We start from the raw sequence: 26,242 nt of genomic DNA, 5'->3' as shown, positions 1-26,242 counted from the left end.
ATTAAGCACTTTTTATATATATACACACACTATCTGAATGACAAATATTCTGACTGTGTTATTTTTAAACACCTGCATGCATTGCTTAGTGTAAGTGCCATGCTTCCCCCTCCCCAGCGCTGCTTTCGCTGATGGGGTTTTTGCTGCCAGGGAGAGTCCTGGATAGGGACAAGGATGGGGACACGCAGCCAGGGGCACAGCCAGCATCCCAGGGGAGGCTATGGGAGCAGAGGGGACAGTGTGTGTGGCCTGCCATGCCATGCTCACACCTGGGGAAGTTGCTTTGCTTTCCAGCTGCAGCACATCTGCGTGCAGAGCTGCTTGACATGATGTTGCATCAAGGACGGTCTGTGGCAACCATAGCAACAGGGCTGCCTTGGTTTTCCATCTTTCCCAGCAGAAATGATACTGATTTCTCCCAAATTTGCTGCTGCCTGAGAGATGTCGGCAAAAACCTCTGGCCAGGCAGGAGAGAGGGGCTGATCTGCCCCTGGGAAAGGTACCCAGGTTGGGGATCTGCTGTCCCATGTCAGGTGAGGGCTCTGGTGTTGGGCCCAGAGAGCAGCTCCGCAGGCTCCAGGCACATTCTTCTCCACCAGCCCGAGTCTCCGCAGAGCCCTGATCGGCATCCCAAACCCTGGCTCTCTCCATCCAGCACCAGCAGGGTGGGAAGCACTGCCTACCTGCACCAACAGCCTGGATCCCACAAGAGGAAGGAGGAAGAGCGAGTAAGAGCCAAGCATCCAAACATCTCTGGGGTCAGCAGCAACCTGTAAGCAAACAGCAGTGCCAGCACAGCATTGTACGACAGAGCACGGTGGTGTTGCCCACTGAAATGGCTACTGGGGTTTGGAAATGGGGGCTCTGGGTCCAGGAATGGTCACGGGAATTCAGGGTGTCAGAGCAGCCTTCCCAGATGCTGAGGGCATGCTGGGATCAGAGCAGCACCCGGTTTCTATGGCATACCACCAGCATCTCACTGACCTGCAGTAAGGTATTAAAAATGCAAAGATGAACAAAACACAAGACGCACCCTGGACTCTGCTTCCCTGGCCCCGAGCTGCACCCACTCCTGTGCCAACCGGTGTCAGGGTTGCTGCAGCTGCGGCACCCACTGGTCCGGCGCCAGCTGAGCCTGGCCACGAGCCCTGCAGCCTCTTCCTGAGCCAATCCCACCTTCCAGCATTATGGACTTTGCAGCTCACGCTCTCTTACCATCACTGGCGATGCCCGTAGTTCCTCACCCTGCCCTTGGTGCAGGTCCCAGAGCTGCGCAGAGCCCCCCCAGCCTGCCCTCCCCTTAAGGCATGGTCCAGGGGTCTCTGGGCTGTTTCGCTGCTGCTCAGTGCTCCCCCTCTCTCTGCAGCAGTGCTCTCAGGACCTGCTTTTTGGGGGGAGTACCAAGCCACCACAGTCGGGTCCAGGCTGCACTGCCCTTGCACAGCTTTCCTCTCCCACACGCTGAGCAATCTGGCTCTGCAATGGCAGCAGCGCAGGAGCGTAAGGTCAGGTCCTGGGCTGGATACAAGCAGCACACTGAGCCCCCCGGCCTGGCTGTCCCCAACACTGGTGACACCGCAGTGTGGCAAGATGGGGGTGTTCATGAGGAGCAACAGGGAGAAATTTGCTCCAGAAACCCAACACAGAGCTCAACACACCTCACCCATGTTTACCCCATGGGCACCAGAAGAAGTGCCACTGCACTGTGACCCAGGACCCCAGCAGGCAGCCTGGCTCTCCCAGGCTGGAGATGCGTACCTTGGTTCAAGAACGGTCATGGGGATTTAGGGCATCAGAGTGGCCCTCCAAGATGCTGAGGGGCTGCCTGCTCCCCCAGCTCAACTTCACAGGAGCTGCTCTGTTTGGGACAGGGGCAAGGACATCACCATGGGCCAGGTGGGTCCTCCCACCCACGAGTCTTCTCCTGACCCCGCACCCCAAAAGCCCAAAGCAATAAACATCCAAATGGGTGTTTTCTGCCCCATTTCTCACTGGGCTGCTGGCCGGCGGAGCTGCGTGGCTGCATTGCCATCTGGTGACCATGTGAAATAGCTCAGTTGCCTTTGAGCTGCTGCTAGCAGTGCTTCAAGGAAAGCAGCTTCCCGGCTGCGAAATGGGTGCCTTAAAAACAAGTTACTGAAACGACACTTCCCAATACTCCGCAGAGACAGGAGTACTTACACACATAAATGCTATTACGTTTGTATTTATACATAGTGTGATACAAAGTTGCTTCAGTCTTCATCCAGTTTTTTTATTTGTATTTTGCATCCCCATGCCTGATACCTTCGGTGCTTTTGTGCCTTTCCCCCGGGAGCAGTGAGGGGCAGAGACCACAGTTCTGCTAAAGCACTGCCCAGGGCGCTGGCATCCCGTTTTGGGCACTACCAGCAACATGTTAGCAAGACAAAAAGTCTTCCTTTTGCTCCCGTCCCACTGATGGGGGTGTGGTAGGGAAACAGTAACACTGCAAAGACTAGGCTGATATTTAAAGGATGCTAATTATTCATTTATTATTTTTTTTCTGGATATCCAGCAGAACATTTGGCAACATTACGAGTGTAAAACCCGGTCAGGGTTTTACCTCAACCCAAAGGCTGAGCTGAGGGCACAGCTGTGGACACTGGTCCCTCTCCTCTACAGCCATCAAAGACAAGTGAGGATGTTCAGCCATGGGTCCAAGCTGGGGAGGGAGGGAGGACAGCAACTCCATGGTTCAACCAAAGGCACTCAAGAATACATGAGGAAGAGCCAAAACAAATTCTTCCCATTTCTTAACTTGGCCACTGAGAAACTATCACCTCTTGCTATATGAAAGTTTTCAGGGTCAGACAGTTACATTGATGTGCTGACCACAAATTGGATTTTAACAAGTCTCCAGTACATACACCTAGCTTTAAAAAAAAAAAAAATCTAGTAGAAAGGAAGAAAAGAAACCCCGCAAAGCCTGAAGCCATAGCAGTATTCAGAGCATGAAGCTTTGACCCCAGTGCAAGCCCAGCTATATTTGCACTCACCTTTTAGAGAAGGCTTTGTAGCCAGAAGCCCAGGGCAGGCCTTGAACAGCGCAAAGGAAGAGAGTTACAGAAGCCACCAGTACTTATCCTAGGGAAGGTCTCCTAAGAAAGACTGAAACTACATTTTGTAGTTTTAAAAATAGGTAATATCAGGCCAACATTTAGTAGCAGGATAGAGACAGCAAGTGAACACAAAGGAGAAAAAATACCCGTGATTTAATCTTCTCTTTTGTGTCTCCCAGTATACCTTAGTCAATAACATCTATCAGCTGAGCTAGAAGGAGCTCATCATGTGGGCTCAACTCATCCGAGCAGCATCTCTGATTAACCAGCTACTACCAGGGTGCCCTGAGTGTAGTAACAAGCCTGAACCCCTGATGAGCCTCACCTGGGACCCCACTCCCACCCTCTGCCTGTGGTCCTGGAGCTCCATTTGAGCTCAGACCCAGGCCCCTCTTACTTCTTAGGTGTGGTGCTTTCTGGGACAGTCTCTCTCTTGCAGCTTCTTGAAGGTGATGCTGTTAGGAATTTTTGCTGCAGTCCTGATCTACTTCTGCTGTCCTCCTAGAAGACAGTAAGTGTGAGGTCTGTTGCAATGGCTCTGGAATCTGGTAGCTGGCTTGTCAACAGCCACCTTTGCATACAGAGGAAATGTTTGCAGCTGTTAGTGTGGCTGCCAGCCCTAAGGAGTTGTATGCCCGTATTATTTCTGTTAGGGGTGGAAGGCCCCAGAGAAGAGCTGCATTGCAAGGAATGTTTTTCCTAGTAGGAGGAACAGCTCTTGATGGGAAACTTTCAACGGTTGCTGTGCTGCTGCTCCCCTGTTTGGTGAGCCCCATGACATGCTGGGCTCTGTACCCTGTGGCTCTGGCACGTGGCTGTGATGCATATCCTCGGGCAGGTCATCCTGGTTGCTTTGGCTTGGTGTTAGCTTGGGTGACCAGAAATCTTGCTCAGCATGACCTTCTTCTAGGGAAAATCTGGGTACAAATTTTAAGGGTTTGGAATAAGCAGCAAATGGTTCTGCATGTTTTTCTGTGCCTAGGGCCTGTTGTGTTAATGTTGGCTGGTTGCTCACGCTTTCCTGTGTGAAGCTGTTTGATCAGGCTCAATGAAGAAACTTTTTGTCCTCTTGTGGGAAGGGAAAAGGCTGGGAGTGAAGACTGGGGCAGCAGGTTCCTGCAAGGAAGAAGAGGAGTGGGAGTGTCCACATGTGAGGAAGAAGACTGGCTGTATTTGAAAAGCAAGCCAACAACTTTAAATGAGTTTTAAACTTTAAATATGGTAAGAAGACCTCTTTGATCAACTCACGGAGCCTTTCAGCACTCCATCCCCTATGGCCTAGATTTACCATTTCCTCCTCATCTTTCATATCCGTTTCATGTGCTGTTTAAAGACTACTTCTAATTAGCAGAGTGGGGCTCAGGCTGCAAAATCCAGAGGAGAGCTAGTGCAGACACCAAGCCCTCAAAGTTCAAAGGGATTTAGTTCAGCCACAAGAGAATGGCCCACTAACAAAATCCCCCTGAATTCAAGGTTTGAACAGCCTCAGTGTCCAAAAGTGCTTGCATTCAGAGTATGAGGAAGGCTCCATTTTTAACAATTTAAGTTGTGCCTTTTCTTCCTCTCCGCTGTAGTAGGTGGGTACTGCAGCCCTGTAGGAGCAGTGCTAGAAATGCTGCTGTCCCTGTGGCTGCACTTCTTTGGCCCATGCTCTCAGCTTTTCTCTCCCAGTCTCAGCAGCTTTGTGTCAGATCAGTATTGAATAGGGGAGTTAGGATTTCTTTAGAGGAGTGCCTCTTCAGAAATAAAACTTACACAGGCATCACTTTTTCTTGAGAGCTTGAACAAAATGGGATTTTTTTTTTAAGATTTAGGTCTTGTAAAGTCTTCAGAGCATGCAATATCAGTAAAATCAAACCAACTTTAAAGTAGTGGATGCTGTGAACAAGAATCATATTGAATAAGAAACAAACACTTAATATAAGGTATATTCCCAGTTCACTTATAGCTGAGACAGCCAATCTAGGGTTTAGGCTATGTTACTCTATCCTTTCTGCCTGGCACCCTTTCTGTGCAGTGTGGGAAATGATATGGTGATGTTGGTGACAGAGGAGGGATGAGGTAAAGTGCCTTCAGTGCTGCCTGCACTGAAGATGGCAAATAAAGCCCCCGTAATGAGTTGGCCAGTGCACAAGGGCACAGCTACCACCTTCAGATGGACTTGGAGTTGCTTGGCTCTGAGCAGCAGCGCTAATTACTGCTCATTAATGGAAAACCTATTTCAGTTTAATTGCTGAGAATTTGTGCTTCTGAAACAGAGGGTCTGATCTCTAATCTTGCCTCTGTTATAAAGCTGTAAGCAAGTCCTACAGTCTAGCTAGAAATTTTAGTTTCCCACCTGATCACAGCAGACTTTGAAATGTGATTGAAGCATTTCCATGTTGGGCTTGAATTCACCAAGGTCTGGATGCTGATAGCAAATCCTTTCCATCTTTGCCTCTTAGCCACTTTTCCCACAAAACAAAGCATGAGCCAGGCTTGATTATACTGTGGGTTTGAGATACGGAAGCACTGGGGAGATGATGGGCTGACAGTATGAAAAGTATGAAAAAATGTTGGAGAAAGCCCATGAAAGTGGGCTCTTGGGACGTTTTGGGAGGTTTAAGCTTGCAGCTGACTCCCTGTACAGGCAGGTCAGCCTTTCCTGGGTGGGAGGGAGCACAAAATGCTCATGGCTGAGAAGAAAATCTGTGCAAAACAGGCTCCAGGACATGAAATAATAAACCTTACTGCAAGGGCTGGTTCATTAAGGGGATGGACAAAGCAGCAGGGTGAACCTTGGTTTCTGCCCTGCTGGACTTGCAGTGGTTGTGAGTCACTGCAGCACAAAGAGCATCTAGTGAGCAAGGTGAGGATGGATAAAACCACTGCAAATTCCTCTGCTGACTCCCCCCTCAGAGAGGTCTAAATGGGCAGATGAAGGTGCTCACCGTGCTGCCTGTACCTGATACTGGCTGTGGGACCAGCGTGCACAGTGCTTTCCCCATCACCAAGATCCCACTTGCTCTGTTTGGAAAAATAAGTCAGCCTGGATGTTACCTCAGCAGGATACCGGAAAGCTTAATGGATGCCTGACACACCACATTTCCAATGTGCTGGTATAAATCGAGCACATTAATAACCCTCTGAGGCTGGTATCTAAAGAAACGGGAAGCACTGAGCTCCTACAGTTGCAAGCTGGAGGCTAAATTCTAGTTTTGGGTACGCGTGTGGGAGACGCAGCCAAACATCTGGGTCTCCTGCCTTCGTGTGCGGACTGCTGCTTACCAAACGGGATTCCCAGCACATGGCCGAGGGCGATGTGCTGCTGAGTTGTGTAGGTATGAGGCGTTAGCTACTGAGTTGTAGAGCTAATTTGATATGCTTTATGTCAAATGTTTGTAGCAGATAGCAGCTGTTTGCTACTCCTACTATTTTCTCACTGGAATGCTGGCTAAGAAGGGTGATATTTTTATTAAAAAGGCAGCAGAAGATGTTTCTGTGGGGAGGAGAGTTGGTGTGGATGCCCATCAGTAAAAGCAATGCCATTGAGATGCCTCAGGTGATGCTTTTTTGGAAGGTGGAAAGCATGGGGTGTCTCTGTGCCCCATGGTAGGACCCAGCTGGTGGCCTGCAGAACCCAAGCTTGGGAGCGCTCTTTCCTCTGGTTTTCCCTGTATCCCAGCAAATCATCTGCAGCTGCAGGCAGGCTCCCAAGACAGGAGAAGTCATGCTTTTTCCGTAAAACTAGGCAGAAAATAAGTCAAAAACTGTTTCAATTTTTTTTTCCTCTGATGAGGGGTGGTCATCCCACCCGCCAACATGCCCTCCAGGAAACCTCGGAGGAAGGACGGGCCCTGAGTCTAAGCTTGGCACAGCCTCTGGGCAGGAGCCTCGCCTGCACCCACTCAGTCTGGTTCCCCTCTTCCTTGGTGTATAGCAGGCCTGTTGTGGGAAATATTTTAAATAAGGGGGAGATCACTCAAGCAACAGCTGGTCCACTTCAATCACAGCCTTCAAGCAACAGAACCACAAATACAAACTTTTTTTTTGTGATTAAAAATTCCTCTGGTCCAGACTTCTTTTATATCCTGGAGATGTAGGCATTTGGGTCCACTGTAAGATCCCCCAGACTGCCCAAAGAGAGGTTTTATGGAACCTCTTTATGGCTTTGGGGAGACTTTTCAGGGATATTTGGTTGGAGCTTGAGGAAGGTAGTTGCAGCTGGGGAGCTGAAGGCTTTGCCAACTGTTGGACATGACCACATGAGATGGGGGCTTGTGTGGGCTCTTCCTCCCACTGATCGTGTCCTGAGAGCTGAGCAGGCATCACTTGAAGGTCTTCTGTGAAGGAAAAAGAACTGCAATAGGGCACTTCATAGATGGGCTAAATAGTTGTTGCACTTCTGCTCCTGCTCTGAGCCTTGACCCTTCCCAGCATGTTAAAGGGCATGGCTTTTGCAATGCGATGCAGGATGCTTTGCTTCCCCCTGGAAAAATAAGCTCATGGTGGGGCTCCCTGTCACTCTTTGCTGTTTTAGTTGCACTCAGGAGGCGGTGCAAGCCCTGCAAAGCTGCAGCGCTGGTCCTGCTGTGCCATGGCAGCTTCTTGCAGAGATTTGAGGCTGTGGGAAGAGCGACGGGACTCTTAAAAGTGGATTTAATCCAAGTTGGTGGTTTTGCTGGTGGGTTTTTTCAAACTGCAGTCTCCCACGAGATGGTGCTGTGGGATAGGGGACACTGCCACTGAGACATGACTACAGGGCCCTCGCTGCAGCTTTATGGCACTGGGTATAACAGAAAATTAATTTGTGGCTTCAGTAGAGGAACTGAGGATTTCTCGCAGTGTCTTTGCAAAGGTCTCTTCAGGGATCACAGATGGGGAGTGAGCAACATCGGCTGCAACTGGGAGAGTCCTCTCCACAGGAAAATCCAGTCGGTGGGAAAGTAGTCACCAAATCCCATTAGACAATACATAAATGACAACTTGTGCTGAGCCCTTTTTCACTCAGAAATTAGTGCTGTTGATGCTATGCTCAAAATCTTCTTTATGGTCAGAAAGGAAGCACACCTTATGTGTAAGTAAAGTGTAAGTAAAGCCAGGAACATATTGCTAGTATATACAATATCTTAAGAGTTTAATCATTATTAAGCAAGATAGGTTGTTGCAGAAAAAGAAATAATGCAATTAAAACTGTTACACATGCACTTAGTTTCTATCCCTTTTTTTGGGGTTATGCTCATCTCGGCCTTGCTCTCCTGACTCCTAAAGTTGGTGGTTTCCTTCTGATAGCGATGGGGGATGTTAAAGTAAGTTGTCAGTGTCCGAGTCCTTTGGTAAGAATACGATGTTCTTGGTAGTGATTTCTGTTTGCTTGCTCTAGGATCCTCTTGGTGTCATTTCTTTATATTTGCTAACATGACTTTATAGCTTTGCTCTGTCTTCATCTGTCTACAGCTCTGTGTTATGTCCAAATTCGTATGTGGTGCCCTCTTCATGTATTAGGTTCTGCTTCCGTGTTCTCTGTCACACCTAAAACCAGCTTTGCCCAGCTCCAGGTCTGCATTTCTTTAACTGTTAGTGAGTTGTTTATAGCTGCGGGGTCCCCACTGCCAGCCTGTGCCCCAGCTCTTACCACCCCACACCTGCGTGCCTCTGTGCTGCCTCCCATGTCTCCACTTCAGTCCTGATGTTTTGCAAGCTTGGTACAGAGCTTAATGGCCTGCTGCTGGTGATGGCAGTACTGTATTACGGGGTATGTGGTTACCCTGGCCGTGTAGGTGCTGGAGAGCAGGCGTGGGATTTCTGTCCCGCAGCCCTTTCGGTGCCTGTCCCCTCCAGTTACGATGCTTCACACGCGGGAGGGCTGTTTGGGGCATTTTTGATGCCGAGCTCCTGATCTCTGAGAGTCTTGTTAAGGGAAAAATGTTTTCTCTGAACATGTTCTGTCAAATGATGTTCTTCATTAATAATGATACCTTTGATCAGTGTCACGGAAAATGTGGACAGTTCTAAGATGTGGTATTTTACAAAGAAACTGAAAGAAAGTGAATGAATGGACAAATATTTGCCACAGGGACCCTTCTTTCTTTTCAAGCAAACACCTGGGTTATTCCAATTGAAAAAAAGATATAGAAAATACAAAAAGATCCAGGAATCACATGTCAACCTGTATTTTTATTTTTCATTTCAGACCCTCTCCATCTAGAAATAAAAGTATTCCTGGGGTTTGATCTGGAGTCTTCTGAAGTCAAAGGAAGATTTTTTTTCCTCAAAGTGATTCCGTAACAGTTAATACTGGATCAAGAGAGGCTAAATAATTTAGTCAGAAATTCCCACTGCTGTGTGTTTGCTATCCAAACATGCTGCGAGCCAAAGGGTGCGCTGAGATGTCCACCAATACAGAGATCCCCTCAACTTCCAATACACAGGCTGGGTCCAGCAGCAGCTGAGCCGCTGCCGGTTTGCCTGGGTCCTTAAAACCTTCATTTTACCCAGCAGCCGCTGGGTTTTGTCCATGTTCCACCACGGGGGTGGTGTGGGATTTGCCCCACCCGGGTGTGGATAGGTGATGAACAGAGGTGTGTGCTCTCACCCAGTGACGCTTGTGTCTCTGTACCCCAGGAGAACTATCGGGGACTGCCAGAGGCGATGTGGTTTCACTGGGTTGCATTGGTGCAATTAGCTAATTCAGTTAGTTGAATTTGTCTTTTTCTGTTTGTTTCTATTATGAGGAATAGGTCAGCCAGGTAACAAGAATAACACCAGTTGCAATCTATTTCTGTAACATGCCAAAACAAAAATAATCCTGGTTTGGGTTTTTTTCCTGCTACCTGTTGATCAGCAGGGCCCTTCGTTACCGTCCAAACAATGATTTTAAGCTCTGCTTCTACAGTAGTAAGAAAGATGATCAGGATTTTTTTCCTTCACCAAAGTATTGTTTCGTCTTACTAATTTTTCTAACCCAGTCGCTCAGGTGTAATCTTCCCCCAGAACTTTCTTTAATGAACTGTTTTGTGATATTATGTATGTCTGCTGTAAGACTACGGTGACTTGTTACTGTTCTTGGAGCAATGTGGTCGTGCCAGGCTCTTGTTCTTGGCTTGGGGTTATTTGGCAAGAGCACGACCCGGGGCCAAGGCTGCAGTGCAGTATTGCCCGCTCCGACTTTCTGTGGTGATGACACCCGCCTCTGACTCACACCTCCTTAGGCCTTACCTGGGAATAGCCTCTTTTGCAAAGAAATAGTCAGCTCCTGATTTTGTACTGGTGACTCATATCTCTGCCTGATCGCTCCAGTCCTGTCTCCTTCTGTCTATACGAAAATCTCTTGAATGTCCTCTGGAGATGCAACCATCAGCTCAACCTCCACATGGCTGAAAGAGCCCTCAGTCTCTTCCCCCTGCTCTTCCCTCCATCTTCCTCCTTGATCTGCCACCAATACCATGATTATCATTCAGGTTGCTGTCTTTGACTCAGATTTCCCTCTGGGTCCTGATGTTGAAGCTACTTCTAAATTTTGCAGACTTTCTGCCTAACGTTTCTATAATTCAATCCTTCTGATCCATCTATGCAGGTAGGGTGCCAGCGCCTGTTAGCTTATCTAGGGCTCATACGTTCTTTCTGGTGGTACCAGGTATACACGGAGCAGGGAGAGGTATTAAAGACTTTCGTAGCCACAGCGGGTCTGGAGCTTGACCAACTTATTGCAGGTTTGCTGGAGATTTCCTTTGTGCATAGGCAAACTTGTCGATACCTTTAAGCCAACCCTAATTACTTCTTTAACTGAACTTCCAGAGTAATAGAAAACCTGGAAAAGTGCCATGAATCCTGTTTTCTTCCCCTCACCAAGACTTTTTTCAGTCAGATGGAAAAAAAAAAAAACAAACCACAACTAGGTAAACCCAGACATGCCAGAAACTTTAGAATGTGACTTCATCTCCGCTACTGCCCTGCCCTTGCCTTGGGCCTCAGCAAATGCAGTCCTGTCCCAGTCTGCTCAGTTAAAACACTTCTCTGACAATCTTGTTTTTACCAATTTGCTGTGACCACCTCTCCTCTGCCTGCACCCCTGCTGCTCCCCTTCCCTGTCACAGCACCGAAGTGCCAGTAAAGCTGTTGTCTTCACTCTTCAAGGCTCTTCAGGTGTATCCCTTCCCTGATGCCAATCTACCCTCTTGACAAGCATCTCTGCAGCTTCTCCTGAGCAGCCTCCCACAGCTGGACAGGCTGCCTGTGAAGACCTGCTAGATTCCTCGTGATGGCCCTTTACTTTCTTCCTTTAACATTTCTAGTGTTTTGCACCCTCCAATCTTGACGCCAGGTAGACCACTGACGGGGGATTTTTGCCCATGGGGCTGCTCCCTGACCCCTCATTGCTTCTCTCGTCTTACTGAAGGCAGCAGTAGATCGTAGCGGGGACGAGTGATGTGCCGGAGGCCAGACTAGCTCCCTGCCCTTTGCCTCTTGCTGCTCCCAGCCCAGGGCCTGGAGGTCTGCTCCCAGTTCCCTCTGCCATCCCATCAGCTTTGCATGTGATACCTAAGGAAGAGACTTCTTTGCTCTGTACACTGAGTGTCTAGAACAACTGAGTCATAGGCTGGTTTTTACAGACATTAGTGCAAATAATTGCTAATTGCATCCCAGAGAAAAGTGGCTGTCTCCTATTTTTCTGCAGGCAAAATTCTCTCAGATCAGTATGTAGAGAGAAATCGGGTGTGCTGGACGGGGGGGCTGTGGCCCAGATCTCTCTGGCGTGCTTTGTCTGTGCATCTAATAGGCTTTGTTATTAGTGCTAAGTCACGATGCCTTTGGTCACCACAAATGCAAAGCGGAACAGTTCAGACTATGGAAACTGGGTCAAATTACTAAGGAGGAATACAAAAGGCTAGTGTGTGAGCCTGGGAGGACAGAACCAAAAGGCCAAGGCACAAAATGATGAGGGAACAAGGAAGGATATAGAGGATGAGAAGAAGCTACTGCACATGCAAGAGAAAGATGGGGAAGTGTTGGTCTGGTCCTCAGTGGAGAAGGAAGGTTGTGGATGAGCAACGCCCAGCACATTAGTGTTTCATGTTGAATTGCTTCAGCTTCAACTGAAATGTGCAGCTGCCACAAGGCAGCCAGCACAGACGAATGCAAAAAAAAATGTGGATTGTTGTTCTCAAATCAGCTAGGTGCAGTGAAAAATCACTGTAGGGTATGTAGAGAAAAGCCTGGAGCAAACTCAGAGCTGTTCACCACTGTTTTTGAGACCTTATGAGGAATGGATGACGTCTCCTGGCAAAGATAAAATAATTCTCTTTCAAATGGGGGTAAGGAAGCTCCATGTACAGACCAGCAGTTTAATTTTAGCTGCCAGGAAAATACTGGAACAAATAATGAAAATGTTAGCACATAATGAGGAGTTCAGCAGCATCCCATGAGCTTTGTCTAGAACAAATGGCTTTCAAAACATTTTGATTTTTCTCCTGTGACAGTATAACCTAGTTTTATGGTCAAAAGAAAAGCAGTGGATGTTGCATAACTTAACATTAATAAAGCTTATGATTTTCTCCAATTGTATTTTCATAATCAAGGTAGAGAAACCTCATTAGAAGAAAACTTTTATTTGATGGTTGCAAAACTGCTTGGAAAGCCATGCCAGAAATTTGTTTCTTATCAAAACAGAAGACTTTGCAAAGTGGGGTTCTGCAAATGTTTATCCTGGGTTTACTGTCAATCAGTATTTTCATTAATGATCTCGAGGATGAGATCGAGATTGTTCTTATTAAATTAGCAAATGAGGTCAAACAGAAGGTCTCAGCTGCAAATATGTCAGAGAAGGGTTAGGATTTAAAACTATTTTGAACAAAGAGGTGAAGAATAAAAAGCTCTCTGTGCCCACTATTCATGGGAGGGAGTAGTCATGGTTTAGGTTTCATCTGTTTAGACCATTGAGTACAACTTTCCAACAGGATAATCGAGTACTGGCATCGCTTGCCTCAGGGTAGCGTGAAAGCTTCAGCACAAGCACGATGTAAGAGAAGGAAGTTAAGATATGGTTTGTATAAATGCCATCCTTCCCCAGTGTAGACGGCTGGCCTGTTGACGTCTCTTCCCTCCTTGTTTCTGGTCTGTAAGGCAGGAGAGGGTTGTTCCGTTGCTGTCTGTGGCCACCACAAGCAGTCAGGAACCAGCCCTGTATGTGGCTGCTGGAAGGCAATAACGTGCATGTTCCCCTGCCACTGACTTTCATGTCTTTTCTTGTTTTATAGAGCGTCTTCTACTGACTTGCAGACCACCAGAGTATTCAAGACGCTGCTTTTGCTGTTTCTCCAAATTTCTTTGGCTGGGAGGGTGAATATGGGAATTCATAATGTGTGTTCTCAGCTACACAAGTTAATAATGTGTATCTTGTGTAATTTAGACCACTACCAAAGAATGGCTCAATGATGCATAGATCTCCTAAGTTCACCAAATTCCCAGAAGTAAAACTCCTCCGAAACTTATCTGTATCTGGAATAGCATTGTCTTATTTACACTTGTGTTTCTATTTCTAGACTGATACAGCTCAGAACATTTTTTCATTTCCAGTTTTGAACTTGAAAGTCATCAAAATGAAAAACTGAATTTGGTAAACAGGGATTTTCATTTTGGATTCTATAGAGAGAATATAGAAATTTGCTGTGCGTGGAAACTCTTGGAGGTCTGAAGTGATTAATTTACCTTTGTCTTCAGGACACGTGACAGATTGCATCAAAGTGTGTTCTTAAGTAGAGATGGATCAAGACCTGACATCCCCCAACTTTGGGTTCACTCAGCAACTGGGTTAGACTTCTGCAGTAGGAAGCAATCCTTCCTAGGGCCAAGCAAGACCCATGGGGCTTTCCCAAAACCTTGGGTTAAGTTGGTTTTTTGAACTGGACCTGACCTGGATCCTCATTTTGCATCTCAGGTTGGTTTTTTTTTTTGTAAGGAGAAAAGTGTGCGTAAAGGGAATCTATAGGCAAGGAACATATTGTGCTACATTGTAATAAGATTGGAGTTTCATCAATATTCAGTACTAGTACATGCTGGGTGGTGTTAGGGACTGAGCAGATATTGCTAGCACCAGCTGTCGTTTTATGGCAGTTTTTCATGCTTAACAGTAGGAGACTAAACTATAGCATCATGCAAAATGGAAAGCTATCATGAGCTGCAAGCAGCACAGTAAAATTCATGCAAATCCCCCTTTGCTCATTAATGGGTGTTTGTGATTGTACTGAGGAAGGACAGCCTGGAGTCCAGGGCTGTAAGGAACACGGTGGTTTCCCTGCTCTGTCAGAGTTTGTGCAACCTTGGGCAAGTTTCTAAGGCATAATTATTTTAAGATTTTGAGGTCCACAGAAGCCACGTGTTGACTAATGCATTATAATGTCTTTTAAAATTCTGGCCCTTAGACTTCTTAAAGATGAGTCATCTGACTGAAGGCATCTGTCCATGTCTTATTCCCTCATGCTATGGGAGGGTCTCTAGTTCTCTGGGCCTTTAGCTGGTGGCACACAGTTCCCCAGGGCCTTGTCACAGTATCTACCGGTGGCATCAAGGAAAAGTGTCCTCATGGTAGGTGTAAGTGACCTGCCCAGTTTGCCTACCGTGCCTCTGCATGCATTCATTTATTTTTCTTAATTCTCAATCCTCTCCTTTACAAAATGACCTTGTAGGTCTTTTCCTTTTTGCAGGTACTTTGAAAAAAGATCTTGTAGGTCTCATTGACTTACAAGACCCAAAAAAACCCCAACAAGGTCTTCAGGGATGGTAAGTACTGAAGGCAGAGGCTTTACTTTCTTCTGCAGTGAAGCCCAGCCAAAGACCTTGTGGCTGGCACACAGGCTGTCCTGGGGCCACCACCAGCACACCACAGTCAGCACCAGAAAAATGTAGGTCCAATGCCACCAGGATATTCCATAATTGTGTTGACGATTTCTTGAATGACCCTTGGCCAAGCCATCTGGCTCCTCCAGGTCTCAGTATCTCTTTATGTAAAGTAACAGTTCTCATTTTTTCCACTCGCTGTCTGCCTTGAGTAGTCAAATAGAGATGTCCAGTCCTGGGATGTTCTTTACTTCTTTCTGTGATTGATTTATTACACGGGGAAACTCAAACCTTGGTGACAGTCAGTGCAATTTTACAGCTACTGGGGATAAAGTGCTGGGACTAATGTCTGGAGAAAAGGTTTTTTGGTCCTTTAAAATCCAAGCACAGCTGGTAATCCTCTTTCAGATTTATATTTACAAAGCATATGTGGTAACCTTATGAAATGCTCTTTTGACTAAGAGTAGATGATGCTCTGAGGTTAGAACCTGCTTTGGTTCTAAGTCTGTAGAGTGTGGTCAGAAATCTCATTCTTGAATGAGTAAGATAATAATGTTCCCCCAAACATCTTATTGTTATTGTTAATGGCAGCTTCTTGCCATGATACAGAATTTCAATTTATGGAAACATTTTTTTGAGAGCAGGTCTCCACGTTGAATACCTTTAGGCTAATTGAACTGAAGCATCAAATTACAATTAAATCAGAGCTCAAAAACTGTTGTAATTAGGACTCTTTAAGCGTTAGTATTACTACCTTTTATAAATGAAGCTATAAGAGTGTACTTCTAGTATAATTTTAAGTTTTACTTTTTGTTGATTTTTTTCCTTTACCAAAAGACTAACTTGAAAATCATTGGATTTTATTTCTGCTTTGCGAGGGTGAGGGAGGTGGCATCAAAAAGCAATTTACATACTCTCTGGTCGAATGACAAGATGGTGCAACTGCAGGAACGGGAACATACTGGGTTATGCGCCGTTTGCCAGGGGAGGAAGCAATTTCCTGTGGTGACTAAAGGCCTCCGTTCCCCTACCAAGGTCAGCAGAAGCATTCGCTGCCTTTGGCTACATCATAATTGCATTAATAAAGACTGCGGCTCCCAGGGGCAAAGGCTGCAATTAGAAGCAGTATCAGAGGTTTCGTCACTGTCTCTGCAGTGTTCCCCTGCAAGCAGATAGGCTCTGTCTGAATTTATTGATACCATTCCTTGCCTTTGAATAAACAGCTCCCACTGTGCTTTTGCCACCTGGCAAATCTCTCTACAGCTGGAAATAGGCACTGGGGATGCTAATGTGGAAATCAGATCCGCTCCCCACAGTCTTCAGCTGAGGGGAGGCGGCAGGAGCTACCTCCAGTACAGCAATGAAAACCAAATGATTTGAAGGATCAGCTGGTTCTTATTGGGAAGGGGGTGATCACCATCACCATGTTTTGGCTGGCCGACTATGTGGGGTGTCTTGGTGTAAATTCTGACTGCTGCGCCTACCTTGGCCGCTCTTCCAAGTTCAAGATACAAAGAACACAGTATCTGCACAGACTATACTGCGAGGGCCATCTGTGCCTCCACTGCACCCACTTAGGTGACAATCACTTGGCAAACCTTAGCTGGGTTGACTGCAAATGGCTCTTCATTTTATTGCAAAATTTTTGAATACAATGTTTGAAGACCCATGTTCCATAATATTGACTGAGATTTTACAAATGTGTGTCTGTGTATACACACATACGTACAGCTGCATGCACACATGTGGAGAAAGAGGCATAAGCCCAAATGAGCATTCATGCTGGGACTGTCAGTGACCCGGCAGCTGCTCTACCAAGGCTCCTGCCATCCATCTAGCAGGCAAGCTCTCCAGGGGAGCTTCTGCCTGGCAGAGCGAGGCAGGGCTGCTGCTGAGCTTTTCTCTTCTGAAAAGTCAGTGCTACGTGCTACTGCCTGCTTAGTAGCTTATTAGTTTTCTTTAAAAGGTGAAGGTACTGGAAAGGTCTTAAATAGCTGCTTGGCCTCCTCATTGCACTTTGTGGAGTTGTTGCTCTTTAACATTTCAACTGAAGTAAAACTCCTTTTAAAGAAAAAAGGATAGGAGTAAAGTAGCGTGGTAGTTTACTCACTCTTCCCATGTGGGAAGTGTGGGTAGAGGTTTGAGTGGAGCAGCATGCAGGAGAACCGATGGGCTCACGTGTTCGTTAGCAGTCTCCTTGTAGCCTCCAATGAGGAGGGTCATAGGATGGGTGTGCAGGAGACTTAGACTTGGACCCATAGCTGGACTAAACGAGCCAGGCCCCGTGTTAGCTTCAGTAGAACAGCAGATGGAATAGTTTCTATCCAATAACAGGAATATATACTCATATCCAAGAGTATCAAGCACTTTGGTTAGTCTGTAATGCTGTTTCATTCTACGTCATACTCCATAAAGCTAGGAAAATGCTACTGTTTCCTCACCCCTCCACATCACCACCCACCAACCTGCTGCAACACACCATTCCTCTCTCCCTTTTCACCTCGCCAGCCTGAGGAACTTTAAATGAGGGAAAAAAACTAATAATCATAAACCACCATCTGGTTCCCACAAACATGATCAGATCTTGGGCCATTTCCTCAGCATATGCTGGCACGGTTCCATCCTCCACAGCAGATCAACTCGTCTTGCTCTGGCTTCAGGTGTGGTCCCATATGGTCAGTGCCCAAATTATTTATATTATTTATACTACTGTTGTGCCTCAGGTCCGGGACCTTTTTGTGCTAGCTACTATGCAGAATCAAACAAAACCAAGTCCCTGCACTGGGGACTAATACATGTTAGTACCAATTATGCTCAATACCTGGCTGTATTTTTTAGGTAGTGTCCCAGGAGCTTCATACTCTTTCTATAGTCGATCACTGTGGCTCATAGCTTTCTTCTGCAACACTTGACCGTTTTCTTCAAGTCCCAGGTGGAGTCATGTGCTTATATGAAAATTGCTGCTTTTAAAAAAGGAAATTGAAGTTTATATCACTATAATTTTTGTTATGAAAACTTAACCTCCTAAAGACTCAAACCCCAGTGGGGTCCAGCCAACTGAATGGGTTTCTTACAAGCTCAAGGTTAAGAAGACGTTCAACCTCAGGCTGAGATGAGAATTGGGACTAATAATCACCATTCTATTCCAAGAAGGTCTGGTAATTCATAATGGAGTTATTCACATTTTTTTAAACTGTCTGCTTTCTTATTTACCTGGTAATTGAAAAAAGGATTAAATTATGTTTGTCAAATGAAATATCTGGAACTTTCTTCACTGCAATAGTCAATGAATAAGCAATTGGAAATGATTTCTCACTATCCCGCTTGGGCACTCAGGCTGTGGTGTGTCTGTTCTTTCAAGATGTCAGCAATAAAGTCATCTAGACCAATGGAAATGAAATGTGAAAGAGTTTCTACCCTTTTGATGGAAGCCTGGGACCTTCTGGTGGCTGCTGCCACAACTCATGATTGCCTCTCACAGGTCAATATGACCGAACACAGAAAGCACGAAAGGAGCTGTTTTACCTCTAGTAACCATGTTAGAAAAAGATTGATGTTTTCACTGAGCAGCTACTTCTGAAGAATCTTGCTGACCATATCCAGAACTCACAACCAGGGTTGTCTTCTACAGTTGGAAGCTGGAAGATATTAACGGATAGTACTCACAATAATGAAGAAGCCAAAGCCAAGCAGAAGCTGCTCTAGAGCTAAGCAAAGTCTCTACAGGCATTTGGGTATGGAAAAGTTAAGTCTGGAGTGCAGGGGGAAAAAGCATTACGGGAAGAAAAGCTTCTCAAAAATTTTGTTTTGGAGGAATGACCAATTTTAGTGGAGCCAAACTGAGAGTTTCCAGCCTCTGAAAGCAGCAAAATAACTTCAAATCAAATAACCTTTGATTTTTATACAAACACTAGTAATAATGGATCAGTGTTTGAAAGTCAATTACAGTTCAGTTAAGCTGTGACCTTTAAAACCTCCCTGAATTGCTCTGTTATTTTCTCCAGTGACACATCAGAGCTCCCAGGTCTGCTCAGGCAGAGTGGGAAGCTATCTTCATTTCCAAAAATTGCACTTACATCTTTAAAAACAGAAAAATACAGTCCTAAGTGTCTTTTTTCTTCAGAAAGAGGACAGAATTCCTTAACAACTGCAGAATTGTCAAGGAAAGAAGTAATGAAAAATACACATGCCCACCTGAAACTGAACATTTTGACATGCTCTCCTACCATTTCCCACAGTTAGTTACTTCTTAAGTGACAGCCACTTATGCCTTTAGAAATGAAACACAGCCACTTACAATTTACAGGATACAGTAATCCAGAAGGACTCTTAAAAAAAAAAAAAAAAAAAAAAGAGAAAATTAGTAACTTTATGACCATAGCTCTGCTGTATAATCTCAGATTCTACTTTTTTTCCCTCTATTAGATTTCTTTAACTCCATGTTTCAAGCCACATTTCATAGGCTGTTATTAAAGCTTTTCAGTGAGGGCCACATCTTTCCTTCCTGATAGAAGGCAAAAGTACCTCCTGGAGAAGCCACAGAGAGTATGTGGAGCTTGAAGGGGCGCTGAAAGATTGTTCAGGATATCCCCAACAAACTCAGAAATCAGCAACATGAAACAGTCTTTGTAGACCTTCTAGACAATTCTTTTCCTGTTTAAGTATATTAGAAATCAGTCTTATAACTCACATACCAAAGAGCCAAAACAGAACGGGAGAACCTAGTGAAGCCCCCAAATTAAAAAGTAGTAACAGCTTTGTGGGAACCTTGAATTTACCTAGCAGCACATGTTGAAGTGTTTTAATGGTGCAACGGAAAGCACAAAACTTAGATTTTCTTTGTGCTATTGAAGTATTAGTCAATGATTTTTGTTGCATGAACCGCATGTAGGACAGTTTATGGGCTGGTGGGAGGAATGGGGCACCTCCAGCTGCCCCCAGCACTCCTCGTGCCAGCCTGAAGCGCAGTACTCGCATCAACCTCGTCCTGGTGAACCATGCAACTCCTTTATCTCCAAGCTTTGAGTCTTAAGGAAGAATTTTGTAACTGTTTTAGAAGCCATCAGGATTGGAGGACTGTGTGCCTTGGGGAGGACCGATGTGTGTGGTGCATCTACAGGGAACTGTGTTTACAGTCACAGTGAGCCAGCAAGTGCAGTGATATTTTCACATATTCAGAAGTTGAATTTTATGTACCAGTTGGGGGTAGATGCGGATGTAGAAAAGTAGTAGCATGTTACAGTCTGACTTTGTAGTTAGGCTCAGTAAACAATTATTTCTCAGCCTGTAAGTGTCCCAGGCTCGTTTTGCTGGGAGCGATGAAGTCGTCATCTTCCCTGCAGACTGCGCTAGGTAAAATGGAGGCATCGTTTCACGTGTGGGTAGGGCTTGTCTTGGCGACCATCTCTGATGCCTTTCATGATGAAGGGAAGAGAAGAAAGAGCTGTCTCTAACTCAGAAAGAGTTAATCCACTAACATCCTTTTAATATGCTGCTGCCAATCGGGATGTGAGTGAGCATGTCTGTGCACCTTGACCACACTGATGTACTAATGAACCTGGGATGCTTTTTTATGTAGTGGAAAAAGAAGCTTCTGGAAAATGTATGTACTGAGGCTTTCCAATTACTGCTGCCCTTTTTGTGCTTTGTTCCTTTTGCATTAATTTAGATGAGTTCAGAGATATCAGGTTAGCCAGGATGATAAATAAATTAACCTTTATTAATTAGACTATTTAGGACTGATTCATTTATTTTGTTTCAGTATTTGTGATTCACCAGTATTATTTTCTGCTCTGTCTCTCTGCCTCACAATCTGCTTGTCTTGAATTTCAGTTTATTGTTGCATCTGTTTGGGATCTTTTAGTATGGGAGAGAGCTATGATTTAAAGATTATAAACACATATAAACAATGCATGAATAAACTGAGAGGCTTGGCGTATTACCTTGGGCTCCATGCCATGCTAACATGACTATTAGGATTATCTGGTCTAGCGCTGTCTCGTATCTGTCCACTTTAGAGAGGAGATGTTGATAACAGGCAGCTGTCTGCATCTGTCCATGCTGATACACTTTGAGCATGACAGCATCCTTGACACCGCTTTGCGTCCTGAAGTACCAGGCTGAATGATTCCTCCCTGCCAAAACTAGAGAGTACTCCCTGCTGAAGCACCAATGACACAGGACATAACACACGGTTACCGTTCAGTGACCAGATTTTGAAACTGTTTTTGGTTCGGTAGATGCACATCATGCTGTTTGTTTGTTGGACACACCTGACACTGAGCAGAACATTCCCGCCTCTCAATTTTGCAGAATTGGACTGAGGATTGTCTGAACTGTATTCCTACTCCAATAAGAAGACTACAGATCTGACGTCCTCTGTCTGGACACCATTCGAACACCCCAGTAGATAGAAACCAGCACAAGGTTACCGTTACATCTCTCACCTCGCCGTACCCATTCTTGGTGGCAAGTAGAAGCAAGACAAGGCTTTGAGAGTTATATTTGCATTTCTCTGAACTCTGAGTTTGTGCTCTTTTAATTTTCCCTTCTTGATGAGTCAGAAGAATAGCAGAAGTTGATGTGTTTCTAGGACAGCACTTGCCCATGCCCTGAAATGCTTCATTTAATTGTAGAAAAGCTACTCAGGAGAGGAATGTATGGATGGAAAAAGAAGCAGTTCTGGGAAGTGCAGCTTGCTCTCTGCAGGGCAGCAGCATTTCTGGGGGTGTTTGCGTACATTTCCCCTCTGAAGTGAAGAGGTTCCTGGCTTACACAGAGCCTTATTTATACTCAGTAGTCTGACTTAGCGCTGGCCATGCACCTGAGTACACCGCAGTCGAATCCTGCAGATGCTCGCTCTGATCTCCCTGGAGGCAGTGCCCGCGTCACCTGAGTGAGGACGGCTCAGTGCGTGTGCCTCTCCCGTATGCTGAAGTGGCCTGCAGATGCTGCACGCAAGCAAGTCAGGTAAGACATGGTGTTGGTGCACAAAGGGAAAATTCATGCTGTAGGATTCCACAGAAGCTTAAAACCCCAGCTGAGATGCTGCTTTGAGAGCTGAAACTACCGTGTCCCCCGCAGTGGCTCCCCGATTAGGACACATCCAGCACAAACCGGCATTGACAGCAGTGTGCACCCAGACAGGCTCTGCCGCCTATTTATCTTACTGCTGGGGTTGAACGTATCATTACACACAGGTTCTTTATCACAGACAGTGTCTTCAGCATGGGATCAGGTTTATGCTTTGACAGGCCCTAATAAAGCCATTTTTCTTTCGCAACCTCGACCAGGCAGGTCTGCTCTGGATGCTGATCAACAATTTAGCTTTACTTGGATGACTTGGAACAATCCTGAGTCTTTCAAGGCTGAGTGGAAAAATGTTCCCAGCATGTCTAGGGGAAGACCTCAAAGATTTGTCTACAGTTCTTATGGCTGCTGCATCCCACTGTGCATTTGATGCCCACGTTTAAATTCTGAGCAGATAGCAGTTAGCCTTCACCAGAATACTTTTTTGCAACCCCATCAGCATATCACAGAGCAATATTAATGCTTTAAAGTGCAAGTCCTGACACCCCAGCTCTGCTAGGAGCAAACAGCAGGCTAAAGCATCCAATGGTAAGTTTAGCAGATCCTTTGTAAAGAGTAAGAAAAGGGCCACGTTGGAATAAAAGGACAAAATGTGCATCCATTTGCCTTTGCAAATTTGCTAGAAAGGGACATATGTGGTTTGCGTGTGTCTGGTTTTTGGTTTGCTTATATCAATGTTTGTTTGTCTAATAGAAGATGTATTATACCTCCCCACAAAACTTGCCTCTCATTCTTTAGGCAGCAATTGGTGCCATCGTAACACCGCAACCCAAACAGACATTCCAATTTTGTGTGTCATTTCTCTTTCTTAATGTCTGTCTTTAGACATTCATCTAACCAAACAGGAATAAAATATCACAAGCTACCTTTATGTAGGGAGCAACCAGGCATACAATGCAAATTTCATAATATGCTACTGGGATGGGCATACCTATTCCCTCTGAAAGTGGATGGAATTAATTCCTTTTCGGTAGCAATAGCTCCTGGGCTTTAGCTCAAACAATGACTCTCTCTCAAGCTTTGAAGTGTCCATTTCTTATTAAAAAATATCATTAGGATGCAGCTAGACTGAAGTTCTCAGAAACCTAACCTTGGAAACAGATAGCTTTCTTTCCTGGAGAACACAATGAATTCACAGTTGTTTTCTTTTAAATGGATAACCTAAAAATAAATTTAAAAACCCCGATCTTGACTCTAAACAGTTTTTAAAATTACTTGTAGGATGTCAAGGTTGCCTATTGTCAAGATAGGCTGGTGAGACACGAGCTTGTATCAGTCACATTTTGTAGTTTTGTGTGTTGAGTAGGTGAGAGGGTAAAAAATACATATAATAGAGGTAGTTTTGGCAGATTAGTTAATAGGACCAATAACTTCCCTCCACCCACTCATCCCCTCCCTTCAGGCTCTTGCAGGCAGAATTCACAAAAGCAAGAATCTTTCTCATTTTGCCTGTCCTTTAGAACATTACTTTGAGCTGCAAAGCCATCTGGATTCGTAAGACAAAGAGCAAATCCTCATCAGAGCTCCTTTGCTTCTGTACATGTCATTTTTATGGGCAAAGAATTAATGCCACGTGGGATTTGAAAACAAAGGTGATAGTTACAAAAATATTTGCTGGCAGGTTTGGTTCCTTTCCAGCAGCCTTTGCTTTATGCCACAGGACTCAAATAGCAGAGCTTGCTCCTCTCCTGAAATAGCCACAGTGAAACATGCCTAAGGTGTTTTAGCAGTAATGTTGAGGAGGAATTGTTAATATATTTTTTCATCTTGACAGTGAGTGGCCTCTGTTGTATATACCCTGCAATTAAAAGGGAAAGGAGAGACCTTCTATGAAGTTTGCATCCTCAAACTTAAAGCACTGCCACACGTCCCGGTTAACCATTCTTCTGCTGCTCATTCAAATGAGGGTGAATATTAAGATCAGACAGTCAGCGTTAGCTAGCCACATTCACTTGACTCCCCAATATCTCTGCCTATGCCAGGAAGGACGTTACTGCAGTGCTTTTGAGGCTAATGCTGGGGAGTAGCATCAGGGGTGTTGTGACACGTCCTCTAGGGACGCTTTCTGGACTTGCTGCTCTCTGACTTGCTAATCTGATTTCAGTGCATTGCGCCTGGCTTGGCTGGAGCTGCTCTGATTTTTATCTGTTAAAAGCAGATCAAACTTGAGCACTGCTTTTGCATCCCTCATTTGATTTATCTACCCCAAAGTTTCAGAAGAACCAGCTCCGTTCTTGCAGACATGCATGGATGTGTAATTACAGAGAAATTTCCATCAGTGTAACTGGAGTTAGCACTGGGAGAGGAGACCAGGGTAGATAATACTGGTTTCTGAGTTTGTAAAGATTCTGAATTTTTGAAGTTACTTGTCATCTGTAGGCATACGAGAGCAATGTAATAACATTTTTATTTCTTATTTCATCCTTTTTTAAAGAGGTCACAATTGCCTTATTCCTACCTCTATACTTCCCTGCTTGTCTAGTGCTGTTTGGAGTCAGGTCCAGCCTGGGAGTCAGGAACTCATCTGCCAGTTTGCAAAACCGAAGCCGGTGTCAGCAGTACTAAGTGACCCCTGCGCCGGAGCTGCCAGGTGCTGCATCACTTCCATCCCCAGCACTTGTCCATGCAACCTCCATCCGGGTAGGCTGGGCATATATTCTGTTCAGTATTGAGTATGTTTACAAAATTTCACCCATAGCAAAGGCCTTGAATTGAGCGTCTGCTACAAAATGCTCCGACCTGACCTAGACCATCCTGAAGCTCATGGAGTTCCCTTAGCATGAATCTGGACCAAAACATTTCATGCGCACATGGATATCGCACCATAAAATGAATCGGAGGCAAATGACCCAGAAAAATAGGGTGAATAGTGATGTCTGTATTCACCTAGTTTTGCATCCTATAAAAATGAGTGGAGAGCGGATGGAGCTCCAGCCCTTCTTTATTTCAAAGTGGGTAGACCCCAGTTACTTTATCTCTGCCCATACAAATGTCAGTGATTAAAAACATCAGCTAACCACATTAGTGCCGCACCAAATCTCATAGATTTCTGACCGTGACATCTTGCAGAGGGATCTGTCATCTAAGAAATTCCTCTAAAAAGATTTTTCAGTGTTGATCTCTTTCTCACATGTAACAGCTTCCAGTCTCCAACACCACATACCTTAGGGAAAGACTCAATTTCAGATTATTCTCCTACCGTAACCATCACTTATACTTTCCTCTGGCCTCTGCTGAGATGCAGTGTCTGTATCATGTGATGGCATAGAAGTAATTTATTTTACTAAACTCATCCATTCATGGCTACACAAAGCAAATCAAAAGCTTAAACTTTCCGAACCACAGGCAGACGTGATTTGCAAGGCAGCACATTCACCTGCCATTGGCGCTCCGGAGAGAAAACCTGGAGAGCACCACATAGAAACTTCTTGGCTGATTTTATCTACCAGGCTGGATTATCGGAACAGCAAGATAAAGGGAAAGAAAGGGTTCGAAACATATTCACTGTCCTATAGATATACATTGTGAATTTGCGATGAGTGCGTAGTAGTGGGATTATTTTAGTTTATATACAGCAAGATTTCCAGCTCCACATTTTCTCCATGCACTCAGTACTAATATACTCAGCAACACTCATGTCCTCTCTCTCTCCTATTTACCTCCGTCCAGGCAAAAGGCCACACATGCTGCGGGGAGTTGGTGGCATCACTGCACAAATGCCTGGCTGGACAGCAGGAGCTACAGGGAGGCAAGAAGCCATGAGCCAGGAAGCAAATACCGTCTTGCGGGGCCCTATCCTTCACTCTTTGCTGGCAGGTGGGTCAAGCAAAAAGCCCTGGCTAGCAAAACAAATGCTTTCTGGGGAGTAGCATGTTGTGAGGGTCTGGCTTGGTACAAAGTGATATTGATCCCGCGTTAAGGCATTTCAGAATGGCTGTAATACAAAGAAATAGATGTCACGCTCATAAATAAGAGTTGAACTAATTTAAATTACCCCTGCAAGATAACTAGAAGCTATTACAGCTCTGGATCCACGTGCTCCCTGCTTGAAATATATAATTTGGCAAGCAGATAGCCCCTTTCTGCTCTATTTGTATGTTTTTGCAGCCTTTCAAGGGGCATAGCAGTAATATTGGATGGAAATGAGAAAGATGCTTATAGCATGAATTGTGCTTTCCTACAATGCACCCAGAAAAAGCTCTTTCCTCATTCCATATCAATAAAAAAAGCTAGATAGAGGGCAGAGAAACAGAGCCTTA

The sequence above is a fragment of the Aptenodytes patagonicus genome, chromosome 14, assembly GCF_965638725.1.
Source record: "Aptenodytes patagonicus chromosome 14, bAptPat1.pri.cur, whole genome shotgun sequence".
Taxonomy (NCBI): domain Eukaryota; kingdom Metazoa; phylum Chordata; class Aves; order Sphenisciformes; family Spheniscidae; genus Aptenodytes; species Aptenodytes patagonicus.
This window is presented reverse-complemented; position numbering follows the sequence as displayed.